The 4,757-nt window shown below is 37.5% G+C and overlaps 1 non-coding gene across 1 annotated transcript; it reads right to left on the minus strand.

Moving 5' to 3' along the window:
* Window positions 1-3,777: 3,777 nt before the first annotated feature.
* On the minus strand, window positions 3,778-3,884 carry LOC116132443. The gene has a single exon (XR_004128411.1). It is a non-coding gene; the product is annotated as a small nucleolar RNA R71 (small nucleolar RNA).
* Window positions 3,885-4,757: the final 873 nt, after the last annotated feature.

Genomic DNA, 4,757 nt, shown 5'->3' on the forward strand with positions numbered 1-4,757 from the left:
ATTTATATTTCAAACTTAACAAAAACTAACATAAAAACACATAAAACAAATGAGAAATTAACTAGAAGGCTATAAAAACAAACCTAAAAATACTAAATTTATGCAACTTATCACCTGGACCACTCAGCCTAATTTATTCCAGATTGAAGGCAATCCTATTGAGCAGATTAAGACCCAGCTTATTTCCCGCTCTTACGCAGATTCTCATGCTGATTTTCTCACTAAATGTGCTCATCCATTATGGAAAAATTCGGAATTCTTTATCCGTCTTCCATTCATCAAGAGCGAAGATATCAATCCCACTAAAGCTAGTCATTCCGGCATGTCACCAGAACATCTCAGTCTCGCCCAACAAGAATGTACTCAGCTTTTATCTCAAGGATTGATTGAACCCACAGACTCTCAATGGGCATGTGAAGCTTTTTAAGTCAATAAACGGGCAGAACAGGCCAGAGGAAAACTTAGACTTGTTATCAATTATCAGCCATTGAATTTCTTTCTCCGCGATGATAAAATTCATCTGCCTTCCAGACAACTTCTTTTTGCAAATCTCCATAATGCAAAGATGTTTTCCAAATTTGATCTCAAAGATGGATTTTGGCAACTTGTAATTCATCTTGATGATCGTCATAAGACCGCTTTCTGCATTCCCAATCAACACTACCAGTGGACAGTCATGCCTTTTGGACTTAAAGTCGCTCCTTCCCTGTTTCAAAAAGCCATGACGAAGATTTTTGCTCCCTTTTTGCATACATGTCTCATTTATATCGATGATATCCTTCTCTTTTCAAAAGATGAGGAATCTCATACATGTCTTCTTTGTGACTTTGCTAATATCATCCACACTTATGGTATCATGCTCTCTAAGAAGAAAATGCAGTTAGGACAAACAAAGATTGATTTTCTTGGTATGGTGATTGTTGATGGCAAGTATGATCTTCAGCCTCATATTGCTAATGAATTGCAAAAATTCCCAATGTCCTTACAACCAAGAAAGAAATACAACAATTCTTGGGAATTGCCAATTACATGCACTGTTTCATTCCCAACATTTCTTGTTTCACTACTCCACTTTCCCAGATGCTTAGGAAGAATCCTCCAGAATGGTCTGAAAAGCAGACAAAAGTAGTCAAGAGTCTCAAGCGCTCATCCTTCCATACACAGCCGTTGAAGATTCCTTCTTCGGGGAAACACATTCTTCAGATGGATGCTAGTGACACTCATTAAGGTGTAGTACTTTCTGAACAAGATGAGGACAAGGTACGACATTTGTGCGGATACCAGAGTGGACAATTCAAACCACACCAGCATCATTATCATTCTACTTTCAAGGAAGTATTAGCAGTAAAAATGCCATTGAAGGGTTTGAATTCCACCTTATTGGACATCATTTCTTCGTTGAAACTGATATGAAGTCTTTTGATCAAATGCTTCATTTCCATAAGAAAAAGGTTCCATATCAGTAGTTACTTCGCTGGGCAGAATGGTTCAGTAAATATTCTTTCACTGTCCAGCATATCAAAGGTCACACCAACACCATTGCAGATTATTTATCCAGACCTAAAACTAAACAAGTTGGTTTCATGAACCCTAGATCCAAACCTCTTCCATGTTTCATGTTCCAACCATTAACCTAGTCCAGTTCCTATTCATCATCCTCTTCACCAAACCATACTCCAGACATACCTCTTGAATTCTGATAATCTGTGGATTATACCGTTTTTATTAGACTTTTTAGTCGGATTTCAGGTATTTTCTAGTTCAGTTTTGACCTGAATTGTTGCCTAATTCTTTACATTTCATGTTTTAGGTTAAAATAGACATTTTGAGCAAATAAGGACAAAATTGGAAATTCTGGACTCAGAAGTAAGCGGATCTCAGATGTTGGGAGAGTTCTGAAGCAGAATAAAGCACTATGAAGCTTGTTTACAAGGGAGAGCACCGAAGATCGAAGAATCAAGCGAAGATACAAGCAAAAGGGCAATTCTATAATTTCAAAAATTTTCAAGAAGCTTCGCCGCGGCGAAATGTGTCAGTCACGAATCATATCTGCTTCTTTCTTCGTCGCGGCGAGATTTCTTCTTCGCCGCGACAACAACCAAAATTTCCAGTTTTGTAAAACACACAGCTTTACTTTTGCGGATTTTTCTTAGGAATTTGGGCGAGGTATAAAAGAAACACTTAGCCTTTTTGCGGGATCGTTCAGAAAGTAGGGTTGGCAGCTTTTACAATTTCTTGGTTTCATTTTGAGCATTTTTGGAGATTGAACAAGGGTGAAGATTCAATTTTGAATCAGGAGATTCATCATTTGGGGAGATTTCTTATCTTATCTTTTATTTTCATTATGTTAAACTTCAGTATTTTCATTTATTTCATTTGTGTTGTTGATTTAGCTATGAACTAACCCATTTTGGGTTAGGGATTTGACTGTAGTTCAGATTTTTATGGGTTAAATTATTGAGTATTTTCTTTTCATATGATTTTGCTTTCATTGTGTGTTTATTCTGCATTTACTGGCTTTATGTGATGAACATGATGAGATTGAGAAATAAATCATGTTAGGCTTCTTGGGTAATCACCATTTTAGTATTGGATGCTAGAGATAGATTCAAGAACCAATGAAATCATTTTAGGACTTTGTGCTTAATGAGCTTAGAATTATTAACTTTCAATTTGTTAGGTGCGGAAGGTTAATAGGGAAGAGTAGGAAAACATAGCCTGAGAAGGTATGTTTGACACTTTAGAGAGTTCGATTTACAATCAATGCATGTGAATATGAATTTAACTTAATTCTTTAGGTTTAACCCATAAAGTCCGAATGAAGTCAAAACCCTACCCGTTTTAATTGAATTGAATTTATCCACGTTCTTCATCTCACGTTCATAGTTAAATTTTTAAGTTAGTAATTTCAGCTTTAGTTTTTATCTTTAATTTGCTCCCATTAATCCAAAAGAAGTCGATTGCTCCAATTTGAGAACAGTAGGAAACTTAGTGCTTAGCTAGCAATCCTTGTGGGAATGATATTCACTCATCACTCTATTACTTGAGCAATTAGTATACTTGCTACATATTGAATGTTGTAGGAAACACGCATCAAGTTTTTGGTGCCATTGCCAGGGATTGAGTTTTAAATTAACATTGAGTCTTTCTATAGTTAGCTAGATTAGAGTTTTTGTTTTTGTTTTTATCATATTCTGTTTTATTCTCGTTTTTAATTTTCAATTGGTTTGTGATCTCACTTTCCTTCATTTCTAGTTGTACAGTTTATGCGAAGAGCGAGACGTCAACCAGTGGTTCCTGTTGATCTTGAGATTGAAAGAACCACCAGACGACTTAATAGAGAGAGAAGAGAAAGAGAGGAATTAGTGGTTGAATCAGAAGAAGAAGTTGTTGAAATGGCATAACCAGAAAACAGAACACTAAGGGAATTTTTAGTTCCTACAGTGAATGGCAGTGGGTCGAGCATTACTTGGCCTACAGTACAAGCCAACAATTTGAGATTAAGCCGACAATCATCCAGATGATCCAGCAGTCGGTTAGATTTAATGGTGATTTGAAGGAAGATCCGAATCAGCATATTGCAAATTTCTTAGAAATTTATGACACCTTCAAATCGAACGCAGTGTTAGATGATGCCATTAGGTTGAGGTTATTCCCATTCTCATTGGGCGATAAAGCAAAGAGGTGGTTAATGGCACTACCACTGGGAACTATCACAACTTGGAATGATTTAGCACAGAAATTCCTGACCAAGTTCTTCCCTCCAGCTAATCAGCAAAACTGAGAAATGATATCACATCATTTCTACAAGATGAGTCTGAGTCATTGTATGAGGCTTAGGAGAGATACAAGGAGTTAATGAGGAAATGTCCACACCATGGGTTGCTAGTTTGGCTTCAAGTCCAAATATTCTACAATGGACTGATAGGTAATGTGCAAACCATGGTTGATGCAGCTTCAGGAGGAGCCTTGCAGAATAAGACACCAGAAGAGGCTTATGAGTTCCTTGAGGTTTTGGCAAGCAACATCTATCAAAGACCAAATGAGAGATCAATACCAAGAAAATCTTTGGGTCTACATGAAGTTGATGCTTTTACAGCCATCTCAGCCCAACTCATTGCACTTCAAAAACAGTTGGGAAGTATGCAGGTAAACTCTATTCAAGCACCTCAACTAACTTGTGATTTTTGTCAAGTGGGGAACACATTTGCTTCGTCATCTTCATCAACGGAGCAAGTGAACTACTAGCAGGAAATCAGAGGCAACCAAACAACCCGTACTACAACACATACAACCCGGGGTGGAGAAATCATCCAAATCTGGCTTGAGGCAATCAGAACCAGCAAAATAATCAATAGAACCGAAGGATATTGCCAAACAACCAACCAGGGGTGAATAATCAATCGGGAGATCCAAGAGTGACAAAGTTGGAGGATATGTTTGGAAAATTTATGCAGGAAACCATAGGGTTTATGAATGAGATGAGGACAAATTTTAGAAATCAAGGGGCGTCCATTCAGAATCTTGAGGCACACATGGGCCAATTGGCCGAGATGCTAAATGATAGACCACATGGGTCCTTACCAAGCAACACAGTGACTAACCCATGTAAGCAAGCAAATGCCATAATTTTGAGGAGTGTGACAGTTTTGGAAGAAGTTGAACAAGCTAGAAAGGAAGATTCTAAAGAAGTTGATGAAGAGATCATTGTTGATGAGAAACCAAGTGGTTTAGAGGAAGAGATCATTGTTGATGAG

This window comes from Pistacia vera, unplaced genomic scaffold (assembly GCF_008641045.1).
Source record: "Pistacia vera cultivar Batoury unplaced genomic scaffold, PisVer_v2 Contig252, whole genome shotgun sequence".
NCBI classification, from domain to species: domain Eukaryota; kingdom Viridiplantae; phylum Streptophyta; class Magnoliopsida; order Sapindales; family Anacardiaceae; genus Pistacia; species Pistacia vera.